Consider the following 21,707-nt stretch of genomic DNA (forward strand, 5'->3'; position numbering starts at 1 on the left):
AAAGCTGTGGCCACCCACTCCAGTACTCTTGCCTGGAAAATCCCGTGGACGGAGGAGCCTGGTAGGCTACAGTCCATGGGGTCGCGAAGAGTCAGACACGACTGAGCGACTTCACTTTCATTTTTCACTTTGCACTGGAGAAGGAAATGGCAGTCCACTCCAGTGTTCTTGCCTGGAGAATCCCAGGGATGGGGGAGCCTGGTGGGCTGTCATTATGGGATTGTACAGAGTTGAACATGACTGAAGTGACTTAGCAGCAGCAGTAGCAAGGCTGTATATAGTCACCCTGCTTATTTAACTTATATGCGCAGTACATCATGATAAATGCTGGGCTGGATGAAGCAGAAGCTAGAATCAAGATTGCTGGGTGGAAATATCAATAACCTCAGATATGTAGATGATACCACCCTTATGGCAGAAAGCAAGGAAGAACTAAATAGCCTCTTGACAAAAGTGAAAGAGGACAGTGGGAAAGTTGGGTTAAAACTCAGCATTCAGAAAATTAAGATCAGGGCATCTGATCCCATCACTTCATGGCAAATAGATGGGGAAACAATGGAAACAGAGACTTTCTTTTCTTGGGCTCCAAAATCACTGCAGATGGTGACTGCAGTGATGACATTGAAAGATGCTTATTCCTTGGAAGAAAAGTTATGACCAACCTAGATAGCATATTCAAAAGCAGAGACATTCCTTTGCCTCCAAAAGTCTGTCTAGTCAAAGCTATGGTTTTTCCCATAGTCTTGTATGAATGTCAGAGTTGGATTATAAAGAAAGCTGAGCCCCAAAGAATTGATGCTTTTGAACTGTGGTGTTGAGAAGACTCTTGAGAGTCCCTTGGACTGCAAGGAGATCCAAACAGTCCATCCTAAAGGACATCAGTCCTGAATATTCATTGGAAGGACTGATGCTGAAACTGAAACTCCAATACTTTGGCCAACTGATGAAAAGAACTGACTCACTGGAAAAGTCCCCGATACTGAGAAAGATTGAAGGCAGGGGGAGAAGGGGACGACAGAGGATGAGATGGTTGCATGGCATCACCGACTAGATGGCCATGGGTTTGAGCAAGCTCTGGGAGTTGGTGATGGACAGGAAGGCCTGGAGTGCTGCAGTCCATAGGGTCCAAAGAGTCAGACGTGACTGGACTGACTTACTGACTCTGCATAGAAGTTAAATAAGCAGGGTGACAATATACAGCCTTGACATACTCCTTTCCCAATTTGGAACCAGTCCATTGCTCCTTGTCCAGTTTTAACTGTTGCTTCTTGACCTGCATACAGATTTCTCAGGAGGCAGGTAAGGTGGTCTGTTATTCCCATTTCTTAAAGAATTTTCCAGTTTGTTGTGATCCGCATAGTCAAAGGCTTCCACATAGTCAATAAAGCAGAAGTAGATGTTTTTCTGGAACTCTCCTGCTTTTTCGATGATCCAGCAGATGTTGGGAATTTGGTCTCTGGTTTGTCTGATTTTTAGAAATCCAGCTTGAACATCTGGAAATTCACAGTTCATGTACTGTTGAAGCCTGGCTTCGTAAATTTTGAACATTACTAGCATGTGAGATGAGTGAAATTGTGCAGTAGTTTGAACAGTCTTTGGCATTGCCTTTCTTTGGAATTGGAATGAAAACTGACCTTTTCCAGTCCTGTGGCTACTGCTGAGTTTCCCAAATTTGCTGGCATATTGAATGCAGCACTTTCACAGCATCATCTTTTAGATTTGAAATAGCTCAACTGGAATTCCATCACCTCCACTAGCTTTGTTCGTAGTGATGCTTCCTAAGGCCCACTTGACTTTGTATTCCAGGATGTCTGGCCCTAGGTGAGTGATCACACCATTGTTATCTGGGTCATTAAGATAATTTTTTGTATAGTTCTTCTGTGTATTCTTGCCACCTCTTAATATCTTCTGCTTCTGTTAGGTCCATACCATTTCTGTCCTCTATTGAGCCCATCTTTGCATGAAATGTTCCCTTGGTATCTAATTTTCTTGAAGAGATCTCTAGGCTTTTCCATTTTATTGTTTTCCTCTATTTCTTTGCATTGATCACTGAGGAGGGCTTTCTTATCTCTCGTTTCTATTCCTTTGGAACTCTGCATTCAGATGTGTATATCTTTCCTTTTCTCATTTTTCTTTTGCTTCTCTTCTTTTCTCAGGTATTTGTAAGGCCTCCTCAGACAACCATTTGGCCTTTTTGCATTTCTTTTTCTTGGGGATGGTCTTGATCACTGCCTCCTGCACAGTGTCATGAGCCCTCGTCCACAGTTCTGCATGCACTCTATCAGAGCTAATCCCTTGAATCTATTTGTCACTTCCACTGTATAATCGTAAGGGATTTGATTTAGGTCATATCTGATGGTCTTGTTCTTTGCCTCGAAGGGAAATTTTTAATTGATGCAAAATTTTTAGACTCACTGTGAAGATTTCTGAGCCCCTTCTGGGCCCTCCTTTCTTCTCCATCAAGTAATTTCCCAGGTATAAGGAAGATATTTTAAACTTTTATAGGCCTTAGAGACTTTGGTAAGTGTTATTGATCAGCTAATTCTGCAGATAGTATGTTGTTGAGTCTTGCTTTTTTTCTTTTTTCCGTTATGGTGATCTCTGCCATTTAAGCATAATGTTTAGACAATTTCCATTTATTATCAACATGATTAATTTAAAATTTTGCATCTTGTTCTCTGTTTTCTATATGTCTCATCTTTATTCCTCTTTCTTCATGTTTTCCTTGTTTCATTTGGATTAACAGTATTTTTGTGTGATTCCATTTTATCTCCATTATTGGCTTATTAGCTGTACCTTTTGGTTTACTTTTTAGTAGTTACTCTAGAGTTTATGTATCTAACTATTAATTTACCTTTAAGTAATATACCATTTCACACAGGAATCTTACACAGTATACTCCCATTCTATATCCTCATCTTATGTTATTTTTATCACATTTTACTTCTACCTGTTATAAACTGCATACTTAATTATTGAACTTTCTTTAAAGAGCCAGTTAGTTTTTTCCAGCTTTTGAGGTATAATTGACAAAACAATATTAAAGTATGCAACATGATGATTTGATATTGGTATAGATTGTGAAAGTATTTCCAGAATCAAGTTAACTATTACCTTAGTGATTGTGTGTGTGTGTGTGTGTGTCAGCTTTTAGTATCTACTCTCTTAGCAAATTTCAGTTATATAATACAGAATATAATCACCATTCTGTACTTTCATTGTGCTGTTTTTGCTGTAGTCATGCTGTTAGATTCTGAGGACTTTTTCATCTAATAAGTGAAAGTTTATACCCTTTAACTAACCTCTCTTCATTTCCCCAGTCTTCGGCAACCACCCTACTACTCCGTTTCTGTGAGTTCAGCTTTCTTTTAAGATTCTCCAGTATTTGAGATTATGCAATGTTTCTTTTTATTTCTCTGAGTTATCTCACTTAGCATTAATGTCCTGCAGTTTCATCCAGGTTGTTGCAAATGATAGGATTTCCTTGTGTGTGTGTTTTTTTAAAAAATGGCTTAATATTATTCCATTGTATTTACATCTTTTTATACACAATTTTACTTGCATGCAGAGTGTTGAACACATCCCTCATGAAAGTGTGGAGCAGGGGGGAGCCTGCCACTGGGTGGGAGAGTGTGTGTGAGTGGGGTGCACAGATTGTTGAGGTTATTGAAGGTGAGGCCTCCTTAGCAGTTCAGGTGTGGACTTGATGCTGTCCTCAAAATGGTTAGTTGGATCCGTGTTACTTTGACATGTCTCTGGCTCTGGCAGCCTCTCCTTGCCCCTCAGTTGTACATTCACCTCAGTACCCCTAGATGGGGCAGGAAAGAAGTGGGTCCTTTTGGCAGTATACTATCCAGCTGGGGAAGCTGAGTACTCAAACTCGCATGCACTCAAACATTCCATGGTGGGAGAAATTGCTGGCGAGAGATCCTAAGCTATACCACCTTGGGGGAGGCGGTAATGTGGTCCTTTTACTTCTACATCTAATCCCTGTTTTATTTTGCCGCCGTAGCGTACTGGAGCTTCTTTGCTGGACTCTGGAGTTTTATAAAAGCCTTCTTCTCGGTAGGTGATTGTCCTAGTCAGTTGGTCTTTGGAGAAATGGCAGTAGAAAACTCTTCTGCCATCTTGCTGATGTCATTTCAATTAACCTTTAAAAAGATTAAAATTGAGAAAAAAATGTCCTTAACATTTAGCCATGTGTTTTACATTGTAGGCCTCTCTGGCTTTTTTGTAGTTACAAATTTCCATTTGATGTTTTTCTTCTCCTGGAAGAACTTTAATATTTCTCATGAGATAAGTCAGAGAAAGACAAATACTGTATGATATCACTTATAAGAAGAATCGGAGAAAACCAAATTCATAGAAACAGAGTAAAATGTTGGTTACCAGAGGATCGTAGGTAGATGGATAGGAAAGATGTTTAAGAGGACACACTTGCTACCAAGTAGTTAAATAAGTGGTAGAGAATTAATGCTTAGTACAGAGACTACAGATAATATTGTTACAATCATCAAACTTGCTAAGAAACAAGCTCAATTATTCCAACCACTAAAAAGAAAATAGTTATATAATGTGATAAAGGTGATTATTGCTACAAAGCCAACTGTATTACAATATAAATTGTACACCTTAAATTTACACGATGTTATATGTCAAATATATTTTTGCTGAAGTATCAGTTCAGTTCAGTTGCTCCGTCGGGTCCGACTCTTTGCGACCCCGTGAATCGCAGCACGCCAGGCCTCCCTGTCCATCACCATCCCCCGGAGTTCACTCAGACTCGCGTCCATCGATGCAGTGATGCCATCCAGCTATCTCATCCTCTGTCGTCCCCTTCTCCTGCCTCCAATCCCTCCCAGCATCAAAGTCTTTTCCAATGAGTCAACTCTTCCCATGAGGTGGCCAAAGTACTGGAGTTTCAGCTTTAGCATCATTCCTTCCAAAGAAATCCCAGGGTTGATCTCCTTCAGAATGGACTGGTTGGATCTCCTTGCAGTCCGAGGGACTCTCAAGAGTCTTCTCCAACACCACAGTTCAAAAGCATCAATTCTTTGGCACTCAGCTTTCTTCACAGTCCAACTCTCACATCCATACATGACCACTGGAAAAACCATAGCTTTGACTAGACAGACCTTTGCTGGCAAAGTAATGTCTCTGCTTTTGAATATGCTATCTAGGTTGGTCATAACTTTCCTTCCAAGGAGTAAGCATCTTTTAATTTCATGGCTGCAGTCACCATCTGCAGTGATTTTGGAGCCCCCCAAAATAAAGTCTGACACTGTTTCCACTGTTTCCCCATCAATTTCCCATGAAGTGATGGGACCAGATGCCATGATCTTTGTTTTCTGAATGTTGAGCTTTAAGCCAACTTTTTCACCCTCCTCTTTCACTTTCATCAAGAGGCTTTTTAGTTCCTCTTCACTTTCTGCCATAAGGGTGGTGTCATCTGCATATCTGAGGTTATTGATATTTCTCCCGGCAGTCTTGATTCCAGCTTGTGCTTCTTCCAGCCCAGCATTTCTCATGAGGTACTCGCATAAAAGTTAAATAAGCAGGGTGACAATATACAGCCTTGACGTACTCCTTTTCCTATTTGGAACCAGTCTGTTGTTCCATGTCCAGTTCTAACTGTTGCTTCCTGAGCTGCATATAGGTTTCTCAAGAGGAAGGTCAGGTGGTCTGGTATTCCCATCTCTTTCAGAATTTTCCACAGTTTCTTGTGATCCACACAGTCAGAAGCTTTGGCATAGTCAATAAAGCAGAAATATATGTTTTTCTGTAACTCTCTTGCTTTTTCCATGATCCAGCAGATGTTGGCAATTTGATCTCTGGTTCCTTTGCCTTTTCTAAAACCAGCTTGAACATCTGGAAGTTCACAGTTCACGTATTGCTGAAGACTGGCTTGGAGAATTTTGAGCATTACTTTACTAGTGTGTGAGATGAGTGCAATTGTGTGGTAGTTTGAGCATTCTATAGTTGTTTTATGTCGTTAGTTTCTGCTGTACAGCAAACTGAATCAGCCACATGTGTACATATATCCTGTCTTCCTTGGATTTCCTTCCCATTTAGGTCACCACAGAGCTTTGAGTAGAGTTCCCTGTGCTATACAGTTCATTCTTATTAGTTAAGTTCAGTCGCTCAGTCGTGTCCGATTCTTTGTGACCCCAAGAATCGCAGCATGCCAGGCCTCCCTGTCCATCACCAACTCCTGGAGTTCACCCAAACTCAAGTCCATCGAGTCAGTGATGCCATCCAGCCATCTCATCCTCTGTCGTCCCCTTCTCCTCCTGGCCCCAATCCCTCCCAGCATCAGGGTCTTTTCCAATGAGTCAACTCTTCACATGAAGTGGCCAGAGTATTGGAGTTTCAGCTTCAGCATCAGTCCTTCCAACCAACTTCCAGGACTGATGTCCTTTAGGATGGACTGATTGGATCTCCTTGCAGCCCAAGGGACTCGCAAGAGTATTCTCCAACACCACAGTTCAAAAGCATCAATTCTTTGGCACTCAGCTTTCTTCACAGTCCAACTCTCACATCCATATATGACCACTGGAAAAACCATAGCTCTGACTAGACGGACCTTTGTTGGCAAAGTAATGTCTCTGCTTTTTAATATGCTGTCTAGGTTGGTCATAACTTTCCTTCCAAGGAGTAAGCATCTTTTAATTTCATGGCTGCAGTCACCATCTGCAGTGATTTTGGAGCCCCCCAAAATAAAGTCTGACACTGTTTCCACTGTTTCCCCATCAATTTCCCATGAAGTGATGGGACCAGATGCCATGATCTTTGTTTTCTGAATGTTGAGCTTTAAGCCAACTTTTTCACCCTCCTCTTTCACTTTCATCAAGAGGCTTGTGAGTTCCTCTTCACTTTCTGCCATAAGGGTGGTGTCATCTGCATATCTGAGGTTATTGATATTTCTCCCGGCAGTCTTGATTCCAGCTTGTGCTTCTTCCAGCCCAGCATTTCTCATGAGGTACTCGCATAAAAGTTAAATAAGCAGGGTGACAATATACAGCCTTGACGTACTCCTTTTCCTATTTGGAACCAGTCTGTTGTTCCATGTCCAGTTCTAACTGTTGCTTCCTGAGCTGCATATAGGTTTCTCAAGAGGAAGGTCAGGTGGTCTGGTATTCCCATCTCTTTCAGAATTTTCCACAGTTTCTTGTGATCCACACAGTCAGAAGCTTTGGCATAGTCAATAAAGCAGAAATAGATGTTTTTCTGGAACTCTCTTGCTTTTTCCATGATCCAGCAGATGTTGGCAATTTGATCTCTGGTTCCTTTGCCTTTTCTAAAACCAGCTTGAACATCTGGAAGTTCACAGTTCACGTATTGCTGAAGACTGGCTTGGAGAATTTTGAGCATTACTTTACTAGTGTGTGAGATGAGTGCAATTGTGTGGTAGTTTGAGCATTCTATAGTTGTTTTATGTCGTTAGTTTCTGCTGTACAGCAAACTGAATCAGCCACATGTGTACATATATCCTGTCTTCCTTGGATTTCCTTCCCATTTAGGTCACCACAGAGCTTTGAGTAGAGTTCCCTGTGCTATACAGTTCATTCTTATTAGTTAAGTTCAGTCGCTCAGTCGTGTCCGATTCTTTGTGACCCCAAGAATCGCAGCATGCCAGGCCTCCCTGTCCATCACCAACTCCTGGAGTTCACCCAAACTCAAGTCCATCGAGTCAGTGATGCCATCCAGCCATCTCATCCTCTGTCGTCCCCTTCTCCTCCTGGCCCCAATCCCTCCCAGCATCAGGGTCTTTTCCAATGAGTCAACTCTTCACATGAAGTGGCCAGAGTATTGGAGTTTCAGCTTCAGCATCAGTCCTTCCAACCAACTTCCAGGACTGATGTCCTTTAGGATGGACTGATTGGATCTCCTTGCAGCCCAAGGGACTCGCAAGAGTATTCTCCAACACCACAGTTCAAAAGCATCAATTCTTTGGCACTCAGCTTTCTTCACAGTCCAACTCTCACATCCATATATGACCACTGGAAAAACCATAGCTCTGACTAGACGGACCTTTGTTGGCAAAGTAATGTCTCTGCTTTTTAATATGCTGTCTAGGTTGGTCATAACTTTCCTTCCAAGGAGTAAGCATCTTTTAATTTCATGGCTGCAGTCACCATCTGCAGTGATTTTGGAGCCCCCCAAAATAAAGTCTGACACTGTTTCCACTGTTTCCCCATCAATTTCCCATGAAGTGATGGGACCAGATGCCATGATCTTTGTTTTCTGAATGTTGAGCTTTAAGCCAACTTTTTCACCCTCCTCTTTCACTTTCATCAAGAGGCTTGTGAGTTCCTCTTCACTTTCTGCCGTAAGGGTGGTGTCATCTGCATATCTGAGGTTATTGATATTTCTCCCGGCAGTCTTGATTCCAGCTTGTGCTTCTTCCAGCCCAGCATTTCTCATGAGGTACTCGCATAAAAGTTAAATAAGCAGGGTGACAATATACAGCCTTGACGTACTCCTTTTCCTATTTGGAACCAGTCTGTTGTTCCATGTCCAGTTCTAACTGTTGCTTCCTGAGCTGCATATAGGTTTCTCAAGAGGAAGGTCAGGTGGTCTGGTATTCCCATCTCTTTCAGAATTTTCCACAGTTTCTTGTGATCCACACAGTCAGAAGCTTTGGCATAGTCAATAAAGCAGAAATAGATGTTTTTCTGGAACTCTCTTGCTTTTTCCATGATCCAGCAGATGTTGGCAATTTGATCTCTGGTTCCTTTGCCTTTTCTAAAACCAGCTTGAACATCTGGAAGTTCACAGTTCACGTATTGCTGAAGACTGGCTTGGAGAATTTTGAGCATTACTTTACTAGTGTGTGAGATGAGTGCAATTGTGTGGTAGTTTGAGCATTCTATAGTTGTTTTATGTCGTTAGTTTCTGCTGTACAGCAAACTGAATCAGCCACATGTGTACATATATCCTGTCTTCCTTGGATTTCCTTCCCATTTAGGTCACCACAGAGCTTTGAGTAGAGTTCCCTGTGCTATACAGTTCATTCTTATTAGTTAAGTTCAGTCGCTCAGTCGTGTCCGATTCTTTGTGACCCCAAGAATCGCAGCATGCCAGGCCTCCCTGTCCATCACCAACTCCTGGAGTTCACCCAAACTCAAGTCCATCGAGTCAGTGATGCCATCCAGCCATCTCATCCTCTGTCGTCCCCTTCTCCTCCTGGCCCCAATCCCTCCCAGCATCAGGGTCTTTTCCAATGAGTCAACTCTTCACATGAAGTGGCCAGAGTATTGGAGTTTCAGCTTCAGCATCAGTCCTTCCAACCAACTTCCAGGACTGATGTCCTTTAGGATGGACTGATTGGATCTCCTTGCAGCCCAAGGGACTCGCAAGAGTATTCTCCAACACCACAGTTCAAAAGCATCAATTCTTTGGCACTCAGCTTTCTTCACAGTCCAACTCTCACATCCATATATGACCACTGGAAAAACCATAGCTCTGACTAGACGGACCTTTGTTGGCAAAGTAATGTCTCTGCTTTTTAATATGCTGTCTAGGTTGGTCATAACTTTCCTTCCAAGGAGTAAGCATCTTTTAATTTCATGGCTGCAGTCACCATCTGCAGTGATTTTGGAGCCCCCCAAAATAAAGTCTGACACTGTTTCCACTGTTTCCCCATCAATTTCCCATGAAGTGATGGGACCAGATGCCATGATCTTTGTTTTCTGAATGTTGAGCTTTAAGCCAACTTTTTCACCCTCCTCTTTCACTTTCATCAAGAGGCTTGTGAGTTCCTCTTCACTTTCTGCCATAAGGGTGGTGTCATCTGCATATCTGAGGTTATTGATATTTCTCCCGGCAGTCTTGATTCCAGCTTGTGCTTCTTCCAGCCCAGCATTTCTCATGAGGTACTCGCATAAAAGTTAAATAAGCAGGGTGACAATATACAGCCTTGACGTACTCCTTTTCCTATTTGGAACCAGTCTGTTGTTCCATGACCAGTTCTAACTGTTGCTTCCTGAGCTGCATATAGGTTTCTCAAGAGGCAGGTCAGGTGGTCTGGTATTCCCATCTCTTTCAGAATTTTCCACAGTTTCTTGTGATCCACACAGTCAGAAGCTTTGGCATAGTCAATAAAGCAGAAATAGATGTTTTTCTGGAATTTTCTTGTTTTTTTGATGATCCAGCAGATGTTGGCAATTTGATCTCTGGTTCCTCTGCCTTTTCTAAAACCAGCTTGAACATCTGGAAGTTCACAGTTCATATATTGCTGAAGCCTGGCTTGGAGAATTTTGAGCATTACTTTACCAGTGTGTGAGATGAGTGCAATTGTGTAGTAGTTTGAGCATTCTTTGGCATTGCCTGTCTTTGGGATTGGAATGAAAACTGACTAAAGTTATTTCATTAGTAATGTATATATCCCAATCTCCCAATCCTTACCAGTCCCCACTTCCCCTCTTGGTAGTCATACATTTGTTCTCTGTGTCTCTATTTCTGCTTTGCAAATAAGGTCATCTATGCCATTTTACTAGATTCCACACGTATGCATTAATATACAATGTTTGTTTTTCTCTTTCTGACTTTCTTCATTCTGTATGACTATTTCTAGGTCCATGCACGTCTGATGGCACCATTCGTTCCTTTTTTTATTCCACTGTATAAATGTACCACATTTTCTTTATCCATTCCGCTGTTGATGGACATTTAGGTTACTTCCATGTCCTGGCTGTTGTAAACTGTGCTGCAGTGTGCACTGTGGGGTGGGGTACATCATGTATCTTTTTTAATTGTATTTTTCTCCAGGAGGATGCCCAGGAGTGGAATTGCTGGGTCATATGGTAGTTCTGTGTTTGGTTTTTCGAGGAACCTCCATACTGTTCTCCATAGTGGCTGTACCAGTTTACATTCCCACCAACAGTGTAAGAGAGTTCCATTTTCTCCACACCCTCTCCAACATTTATTGTGTATGAAATTTTTGATGATGACCATTCTGAACTGTGTGAAGTGATACCTCATTTCATTTCATTTGCATTTCTCTAATAGTGATGTTGGGCTTCCATGGTAGCTCAGCTGGTGAAGAATCTGCCTGTAATGCAGGAGACCCTGGTCAGAAAGATCCACTGATGAAGGGATAGGCTACCCACTCCAGCATCTTGGGCTTCCCTGGTGGCTCAGCTGTAAAGAATCTGCCTGCAATGCAGGAGACCTGGGTGCTATCCCTGGGTTGGGAAGATTCCCTGGAGAGGGGAAAGGCTACAGACTCCAGTATTCTGGCCTGGAGAATTCCATGAACTGTATAGTCCACGGTGTCGCAAAAGGTCGGACACGACTGAGCGATTTTCACTTTCAACAGTGATGTTGAGCATAGTTTCATGTGCTTGTTTGCCGTATGGAAGTCTTCTTTCGAAAAATGTCAGTTTAGTCTTCTGCTCATTTTTTTGATTGGGTTGTATGTTTTTTGATATTGATCTATATGAGCTGTTTGTATATTTTCGAGATTAATTCCTTGTCAGTTGCTTTATTTGCAAATATTTTCTTGCATTCTGAGGGTTGTCTTTTTGTCTTACTTATGGCTTGCTTTGGGCTTCCTTGATGGCTCAGTGGTAAGGAATTTGCCTCCTATTGCAGGAGATGGTAGGTTTAAGTGTTAATCACTTAATCATGTCTGCCTCTTTGTGACCCTGTGGACTGTAGCCCACCAGGCTCCTCTGTCCATGGAATTCTCCAGGCAAGAATACTGGAGTGTGTATGGTTTTAGGGAGTGTTCTAATTTCATTCTTTTTACCTGTAGCTCTCCTGTATTCCTAGCTCCACTTATTGAAGAGACTGTCTTTTCTCCATTGTATATTCTTGTCTCTTTTGTCAAAGATTAGGTAACCACAGATATGTGGGTTTATCTGTAGGCTTTCTATCCTATTCCATTGATCTATATTTCTGTTTTTGTGTCAGTACCACACTGTCTTGATTACTGTAGCTTTGTAGTACAGCCCAAAGTCTGGGAGCCTGATTCCTCCAGCTCTATTTTTCTTTCTCAAGATTGCTTTGGCTCTAGACGGTCTTTTGTGTTTCCATACAAATTGTAAAATTTTTTGTTCTAATTCTGTGGAAAATGGCATTAGTAGTTTGATAGAGATTGCACTGAATCTGTAAAATGCTTTGGGTAGTATGGTCATTTTCACAGTATTGATTCTTCCAATCCAAGAACGTGATACATATTTCCATCTGTTATCTTTGATTACTTTCATCAGTTCAGTTTAGTTCAGTTCAGTCGCTCAGTCACGTCCGACTCTTTGCCACCCCATGAATCGCAGCACGCCAGGCCTCCCTGTCCGTTACCAACTCCCGGAGTTCACTCAAACTCATGTCCGTCGAGTCCGTGATGCCATCCAGCCATCTCATCCTCTGTCGTCCCCTTTTCCTCCTTCCCCCAATCCTTCCCAGCATCAGAATCTTTTCCAATGAGTCAATTCTTTGCATGAGGTGGCCAAAGTATTGGAGTTTCAGCTTTAGCATCATCCCTTTGAAAGAAATCCCAGGGCTGATCTCCTTTAGAATGGACTGGTTGGATCTCCTTGCAGCCCAAGGGACTCTCAAGAGTCTTCTCCAACACCACAGTTCAAAACCAGCAATTCTTCGGCACTCAGCTTTCTTCACAGTCCAACTCTCACACCCATATGTGACCACTGGAAAAACCATACTTTGACTAGATGGACCTTTGTTGGCAAAGTAATGTCTCTACTTTTCAACATGCTCTCTAGGTTGGTCATAACTTTTCTTCCAAGGAGTAAGCGTCTTTTAATTTCATGGCTGCAATCACCATCTGCAGTGATTTTGGAGCCCCCCAAAATAAAGTCTGACACTGTTTCCCCATCAATTTCCCATGAAGTGATGGGACCAGATGCCATGATCTTCATTTTCTGAATGTTGAGCTTTAAGCCAACTTTTTCACTCTCCTCTTTCACTTTCATCAAGAGGCTTTTTAAAATTTTGTTTTACTTTACAATACTGTATTGGTTTTGCCATACATCAACATGAATCCGCCACGGGTGTATACATGTTCCCAATCTTGAACAACCCTCCCACCTCCCTCCCCATACCATCTCTCTGGGTCATCCCAGTGCACCAGCCCCAAGCATCCCATATCCTGCATCGAACCTAGACTGGCAATTCATTTCTTACATGATATTATACGTGTCTCAATGCCATTCTCCCAAATCATCCCACCCTCTCCCTCTCCCGTAGAGTCCAAAAGACTGTTCTATACATCTGTGTCTCTTTTGTTGTCTCACATACAGGGTTATCATTACCATCTTTCTAAATTCCATATATATGCATTAGCATACTGTATTGGTGTTTTTCTTTCTGGCTTACTTCACTCTGTATAACTGGCTCCAGTTTCATCCACCTCATTAGAACTGATTCAAGTGTATTCTTTTTAATGGCTGAGTAGTACTCCATTGTGTATGTGTACCACAGCTTTCTTATCCATTCATCTGCTGATGGACCTCTAAGTTGCTTCCATGTCCTGGCTATTATAAAAGTTCTGTGATGAACATTGGGGTACATGTGTCTCTTTCCATTCTGGTTTCCTTGGTGTGTATGCCCAGCAGTGGGATTGCTGGGTCATAAGGCAGTTCTATTTCCAGTTTAATGAGTCTCCACACTGTTCTCCATAGTGGCTATACTAGTTTGCATTCCCACCAACAGTGTAAGAGGGTTCCCTTTTCTCCACACCCTCTCCAGCATTTATTGCTTGTCGACTTTTGGATTGCAGCCATTCTGACTGGTATGAAATGGTACCTCATTGTGGTTTTGATTTGCATTTCTCTGAAAATGAGTGATGTTGAGCATCTTTTCATGTGTTTGTTAACCATCTGTATGTCTTCTTTGGAGAAATGTCTATTTAGTTTTTTGGCCCATTTTTTGATTGGGTCTTTTATTTTTCTGGAATTGAGCTGCAAGAGTTGCTTGTATATATTTGAGATTAGTTGTTTTTCAGTTGCTTCATTTGCTATTATTTTTTCCCATTCCGAAGGCTGTCTTTTCACCTTGCTTATAGTTTCCTTTGTTGTGCAGAAGCTTTTAATTTTAATTAGGTCCCATTTGTTTATTTTTGCTTTTACTTGCAATATTCTGGGAGGTGGGTCATAGAGGGTCCTGATGTGATTTATGTTGGAGAGTGTTTTGCCTATGTTTTCCTCTAGGAGTTTTATAGTTTCTGGTCTTACGTTTAGATCTTTAATCCATTTTGAGTTTATTTTTGTGTATGGTGTTAGAAAGTGTTCTAGTTTCATTCTTTTACAAGGGGTTGACCAATTTTCCCAGCACCACTTGTTAAAGAGATTGTCTTTAATCCATTGTACATTCTTGTCTCCTTTGTCGAAGATAAAGTGTCCATAGGTGCGTGGATTTATTTCTGGGCTTTCTATTTTGTTCCTTTGATCTATATTTCTGTCTTTGTGCCAGTACCATACTGTCTTGATGACTGTGGCTTTGTAGTAGAGCCTGAAGTCAGGCAAGTTGATTCCTCCAGTTCCATTCTTCTTTCTCAAGATTGCTTTGGCTATTCGAGGTGTTTTGTATTTCCATATAAATTGTGAAATTATTCAACAAAGCCAAAAGCTGGTTCTTTGAAAGGATAAATAAAATTGAGAAACCACTAGCCAGACTCATCAAGAAACAAAGGGAGAAAAATCAAATCAATAAAATTAGAAATGAAAATGGAGAGATCACAACAGACAACACAGAAATACGAAGATCATAAGAGACTACTATCAGGAATTATATGCCAATAAAATGGACAAGAAATGGAAGAAATGGACAAATTCATAGAAAAGTACAACTTTCCAAAACTGAACCAGGAAGTAACAGAAAATCTTAACAGACCCATCAGAAGCACGGAAATTGAAACTGTAATCAGAAATCTTCCAGCAAACAAAGGCCCAGGTCCAGACGGCTTCACAGCTGAATTCTACCAAAAATTTAAAGAAGAGCCTACACCTATCCTACTCAATTTTTCCTTCCAGAAAATTTCAGAGGAAGGTAAACTTCCAAACTCATTCTGTGAGGCCACCATCACCCTAATACCAAAACCTGACAAAGATGCCACAAAATAAGAAAACTACAGGCCGATATCACTGATGAACATAGATGCAAAAATCTTTAACAAAATTCTAGTAATCAGAATCCAACAACACATTAAAAAGATCATACACCATGGCCAAGTGGGCTTTATCCCAGGGATGCAAGGATTCTTCAATATCTGCAAATCAATCAATGTAATTCACCACATTAACAAATTGAAAAATAAAAGCCATATGATTATCTCAATATATGCAGAGAAAGCCTTTGACAAAATTCAACATCCATTTATGATAAAAACTTTCTAGAAAGCAGGAATAGAAGGAAGATACCTCAACATAATAAAAGCTATATATGATAAACCCTCAGCAAACATTATCCTCAATGGTGAAAAATTGAAAGCATTTCCCCTAAAGTCAGGAACAAGACAAGAGTGCCCACTTTCACCACTACTATTCAACATAGTTCTGGAAGTTTTGGCCATAGCAATCAGAGCAGAAAAAGAAATAAAAGGAATCCACATTGGAAAAGAAGAAGTAAAACTCTCACTGTTTGCAGATGACATTATCCTCTACATAGAAAACCCTAAAGACTCCACCAGAAAATTACTATAGCTAATCAGTGAATATAGTAAAGTTGCAGGATATAAATCAACACACAGAAATCCCTTGCATTCCTATGCACTAATAATGAGAAAGTAGAAAAAGAAATTAAGGAAACAATTCCATTCACCATTGCAACAAAAAGAATAAAATACTTAGAAATATATCTACCTAAAGAAACTAAAGACCTATATATAGAAAACTATAAAACACTGATGAAAGAAATCAAAGAGGACACTAATAGATGGAGAAATATACCATGTTCATGGATCGGAAGATTCAATATAGTGAAAATGAGTATACTACCCAAAGCAGTCTACAGATTCAATTCAGTTCCCATCAAGAGGCTTTTCAGTTCCTTTTCACTTTCTGCCATAAGGGTGGTGTCATCTGCATATCTGAGGTTATTGATATTTCTCCTGGCAATCTTGATCCCAGCTTGTGCTTCTTCCAGCCCAGCATTTCTCATGATGTACTCTGCATAGAAGTTAAATAAGCAGGGTGACAGTATACAGCCTTGATGTACTCCTTTTCCTATTTGGATCCAGTCTGTTATTCCATGACCAATTCTAACTGTTACTTCCTGACCTGCATATAGGTTTCTCAAGAGGCAGGTTAGGTGGTCTGGTATTCCCATCTCTTTCAGAATTTTCCACAGTTTCTTGTGATCCACACAGTCAAAGGCTTTGGCATAGTCAATCAAGCAGAAATAGATGTTTTTCTGGAACTCTCTTGCTTTTTCTGTGATCCAGCGGATGTTGGCAATTTGATCTCTGGTTCCTTTGCCTTTTCTAAAACCAGCTTGAGCATCAGGAATTTCACAGTTCACGTATTGCTGAAGGCTGGCTTGGAGAATTTTGAGCATTACTTTACTGGCGTGTGAGATGAGTGCAGTTGTGTGGTAGTTTGAGCATTCTTTGGCATTGCCTCTCTTTGGGATTGGAATGAAAGCTGACCTCATCAGTATATTTCAAATGTTTCAATTTAAAAATTTCTCATAGTGCATGTCTGTTTTCAGTGAATTCTATCAGCTTTTATTTATCTGCAAAAGTTTTTATTTTGCTTTCATTTGTGAAAAATAATTGTGTTGAGTATAGAATGTTGTTAATATTTTTTCTCTGTTGATTTTTTTTTATTTTTTCCACTGAGAAGTGTTTCCTGACATATGGACAGATTTGCTTCTCGGGACCCTCATCTCTTCATCTCTGACCACTAAACCTCAGCAAGACTATCCACAAACGCACAGACACCAGATTGCAGCCAATCTCTCTGTTTTCCCCTCATTTTCATTTGGCTCAAGGAACTCAGTCAAGATGTTATCATTCAGGCAGAGATGATGATGAAACAAATTACAACCGTGCTGATAGGATTGACTTAGCTAAATAGTGATGATGAGCTGAGAGGACTGAATGTGTGGAGTAAGAAGGATCCCGAAGACTGACTGTGCTCATCCTGGAAAACATTTGCTTTGTAAATAGAACCCAGATTTTCAGTTGGATATACTGTTGTTGCCCAATGAAAAGATTGAAAATCAAGTTCTTTTTGTAGCTAGATGTGACCATATCACTAAATTCAGTTTTGTGAGATGAAAGAAGTGCTGTGTGGAACTTCTAGAAAGTGTTATTAGAAGGCTGAACCCTGCTTCTGCTCTTTCCTACTGGCTGTTATAGGCATGTGATAGCAGGCACCCAAGCAGCTACCCTGGACCTTGAAGGTGGGGACATGTGTTGAGAATGACATAGCATCAAAAGGGAAAAAGCCTGGCACTGTGAACCTGTATACACTGGCCCAACTGCATCTGGGCTCCTTTTTTCGTGAGAATCCAATTACCTTTTATCTTGTGTAAGCCATTGGCTTTATCTGTTGTCTGTTTTTGCTCTTGTTGTATGTGGTCGAACTTAATCCTGACTAATGAAAGCCAGGTGACAGAGGAGGCCCAGGTTTGAATCCTGGATGACTGAACAAGTAGTAATGCATTTGGTAAAGAGCAAACAGGTTAGGGGCTTCTAAAGGTAGATAATCCTATAAAGCAGTTAGGCACCGATATGAATAAATCTCAGCAGTTAAATTATTTTTTAAAACATGAATAGACTGAAGCTTGTTTTTAACTTGAATCTTTTTTCCTTTTGCTTTCTTAGACTTGAACATTGATCTCATATGTTAATCATGGTAGGAATTTGATGACTTAGTCTTACATCATAATGGAGTTCTAAAATACTAAGTCTCCTTCTGCCTCATTTTCCTGTTAATGGAGTTACAGGTCTTAACCACATTCTTGAATTAGAGACTTTTAGGTTTGGGGATCCTCAAAAGATTAATTGAAATAAAACATAAAAGAATGCATGATACATTGAAACTATTTATGAAGGGCTTTTTTCTCTTTGGATAAGGTCTTTGCCCTGTCACTTACTGTTAACCTTTATCACATGTTTGAACTTTCATGTCAAAATTGTTGTTGAGCACACCTCGGGAAAAATAAATTGAGTTTACCTTTTTGGCTTTATTATCATAAAACTCTGAAATGACAGTAATTTGGTGGAGATTTCAGTTCGCTTTTTTATCCTTTAAGCCAATCACAGAATTTTTAGGATGCAGGTTCATTTGTAGTATATTTTCTCCCTCTGACCTTTCTTCTCCATTACAAAGGTGATAGATTTGTGGTGGTAGTTTTAAGCTTGAAGCCACCAGGGAAACATTTAAAATGTCTTTAGGCAAGCTTGTTTTCCCTGTGTTCTTGCCTGGTAGTTAGAGTTGAAAGCTGAGTGTCTCTTTGCTTTTCTAAAAGTATGTCTTCTCTAGGTGCTGGCAAACAAGTTGAAATTTAAATGACCTGTGGGATTCTTCAAGGCAGTGACTGGATGTGGGAAAAGGAAACCTTGAGGCAGATTCTGAACTAGAATGATGTAATGCATCCCCGGAAAGCAGTGGTTGGAATTTAGGTAGCTTTGAGCAGGTAACTTAATAGCAGAGGATACTATACCTCTGCTATACCAGAAACAAGCAGGTATAAAAGAAGAAAAGAAATGGGAACAGTAAGACCATTGATAACAAAATAGAGGAGGGAGTAGGGTTTAGGGGCTCTCTGGAAATCCTTAGAGGCCAAAGGCTTTAAAAGCCCAGACTACTTCATGTTTCTTTTGATAAAACAGTCATTACAAAATAATACTAAAGCTCAGGCCAGTATCAATGCTGAAATTTCACCTATGTCAATTTTTTAATACTTGTTTTATGGCCTAGGGCAGTGTCATGTACAAAAGACCTTCACCCAGACTGTGCATTTCATTGAAAACAAAGGCAGGCATACTTGGAACTGAATTGACAGCTTTGTGGCTGTAAAGATAAATATAGCACTTTTCAGGTAGTGAATTCATGAATAATCAATGAACCAGCAAAGGACAAAAAGTGACATATGGCAGCCTGGTGTGGATTAAGTGTGATTGTCACTTTCCCCTTCCCACCTTTTTCCTTTCTCTGATTTATTGAAAGAAACAAAGGCAGCTTCACGTAGCCAGAACACAGTACCTCTGGAAAAATCCATGTAGACACAGTGTTTATTGGCGAGTTTATTCATTAAATGTCTCCTCTGCTCTTTGGTTGTTTTAATAGGCCAGCTCAAGTTGTTTGTGTTAATTGAAATTTTATTCAAAATGAAAGTTTAGATGAGTAAACCAGTTTGTTTTTTTTTTTTAATTACTACTATACGGTATTTTCAAATCAGTAACACTTAACTAGTTATGCTGATGTTGCCACAGTGTTTTCATTCTTTGACCTAGTGTGTAAACCAGACGAGGTAGAAGGCATTCTTGGTTTTTCCCTTTGTAGCAACTAACAGTTTATTGGAGACAATGATTTTATTATTTTTAACAACAACAAAAAAGAAACCCCAACAGATTTCACGAAATTCCTTGGTAACACCAAGGTTTTGCAGAATAATATTCTGAGGGACTGTTAATAGGAAGGTGTTTGTTCACAACCCAAATAATAACCATACCATTTTAAAACAATATTCTTCCTTGGCAGCTATTGAAGGGTGGGATTTTAGTCCACTGAGTCAGTTTGCACATTTTGTTCACCTGGCTTTGGGCCAGGGATCTGATCCTGAAAGATTTAACATTGGAGAGTCTCTGAATAGTCTGATTCTCCAGTCTCACAATTCTGCTCTAGTTTTTCCAAACCCCTTGAAATTGTCAGAGGAATCAGTGGTAAGATTAAGAAAAAGATTATTTGCTTTGAATAGCTCCTCCAGTTCCTCTACTTCCCAAAAGAGGGTCTGGAAACTTACTCTTAGACATGCAGATTCCCATCTGAATATGAAATATTTGTTGATTTATTTGTAAATAGTGTGGATCTTGTGGAAATTTTACTGTGACCTCAGAAATCAAGGTGTGACTTGGGTTAGATTTGTAATATTCGACATCAGAGATGGTGTGCAGACCAAAAGTCGAGTCCATGACAGTATGATATCCATGGGGCATCCCTTTTCACCTTTCAGAAACAGTTAGAATGATTTTTATAATGGAATTGAGTACCATAAAATACTATCACGGTGGAGAGATTATAAGAGACACTTTGTTTTCTTGGTGGTGTAGAGAATTCTGTCTTTACTGATGGCTTCCAGAGGGGAATGGACTTGAAGGGAATGTAGCCTAAAGAACCCTCTTCAGAACTCATTCTCCTCTTGGTCCCTTTGCCCATTCCAAATTGTGAATGGCATTGTTGTTGTTTAGTCGCTAAGTCGTGTCCAGCTCTTTGCAATCCCACGAGCAGCAGCATGCCAGGCTTCCCTGTCCTTTACTATCCCCCGGACTTTGCTCAAACTCATGTCCATTGTGTCAATGATGCCATCCAACCATCTCATCCTCCTCTTTCACCCCCTTCTCCTCCTGCCCTCCATCTTTCCTAGTATCAAAATCTTCTCCAATGTGTGGGCTTTTAGCATCAGGTAGGCAACGTATTGAAACTTTAGCATCAGTCCTTCCAGTGAATATTCAGGATTGATTTCATTTAAGATTGACTGGTTTGTTCTCTTGAAGTTCAAGGGACTCTCAAGAGTCTTCTCCAGTACCATAAATTGAAAGCATCAATTCTTTGGTGCTCAGGCTTCTTTATGGTCCAACTCTCACATCTGTGGATGATGTGATACGGTTTACTGGAAAAACCATAGCTTTAATTTTATGGACCTTTGTTGGCAAAGTAATGTCTCTGCTTTGTAATATGCTGTCTAGGTTTGTCATAGCTCTCCTTCCAAGAAGCAAGCATCTTTTAATTTCATGGCTGCATGGCTGCAGTCACCATCCACAGTGATTTTTGGAACCCAGGAAAATAAAATCTGCTATTGTTTTCAGTTTTTCCCCATCTGTTTGCTATGAAGTGATGGGACCGGATGCTATGATCTTAGTTTTTTGAATGTTGAGTTTTAAGCCAGCTTTTCTACGCTCCTTTTCCACCCTCATTAAGAAGCTCTTTAGTTCTTCTTTGCTTTTTGCCATTAGAGGGGTATCATCATGTTTTAGGTTTTTGATGTTTCTCCCTGCAGTGTTGATTCCAGCTTGTGAGTCATCCAGCCTGGCATTTCTCATGACATACCCTGCATGTAAGTTAAATAAGCAGAGTGACAATATACAGCCTTGATGAACTCCTTTCTCAATTTTGAACCAGTCTGTTGTTCCATGTCTAGTTCTAACTGTTGCTCCTTGACCTGCATACAGATTTCTGAGGAGGTAGGTAAGGTGGTCTGGTATGCCCATTTCTTTTAAGAATTTTCCACAATTAGTTGTTACCCACACAGTAAAGGCCTTAGTGTAGTCAGTGAAGCAGAAGTAGATGTTTTTCTGGAATTCTGGCATTGCATATACACAATCCTTTGGACTGGGTCAAGAGCATGATTGTTAATGCCATAAAGAGTGCCAGCTTGTAATCTTGCAGTCGAATGTGGTCATTAAGAACATACACTGGGAATCTCTACTCTAAGATGGTGGTATATTGTATTTTCCAAAGATGGCTGCACTTCCAGCCCCCCGCTCTTTCTAGTCTGTGACCCTGATACTCCTCCCTTGA

The 21,707-nt window shown here is 40.5% G+C and overlaps 1 protein-coding gene across 16 annotated transcripts in view; it reads left to right on the plus strand.

Annotated features, from left to right (window-relative positions):
• The window catches only part of COA1 (cytochrome c oxidase assembly factor 1), a 111,121-nt gene that overhangs the window by 51,973 nt on the left and 37,441 nt on the right, over positions 1-21,707 (plus strand). For 2 of the 16 annotated variants that reach the window (XM_069588214.1, XM_069588220.1), the window contains exon 2: positions 4,013-4,065. The exons of the other annotated variants lie outside the window; for them this stretch is intronic. The gene's annotated coding sequence lies outside the window, so the exon portion shown is untranslated. The remainder of the gene's footprint in view (positions 1-4,012; positions 4,066-21,707) is intronic. 16 annotated transcript variants of the gene reach the window in all.

The sequence above is a fragment of the Ovis canadensis genome, chromosome 4 (genome assembly GCF_042477335.2).
Source record: "Ovis canadensis isolate MfBH-ARS-UI-01 breed Bighorn chromosome 4, ARS-UI_OviCan_v2, whole genome shotgun sequence".
NCBI classification, from domain to species: Eukaryota; Metazoa; Chordata; class Mammalia; order Artiodactyla; family Bovidae; genus Ovis; species Ovis canadensis.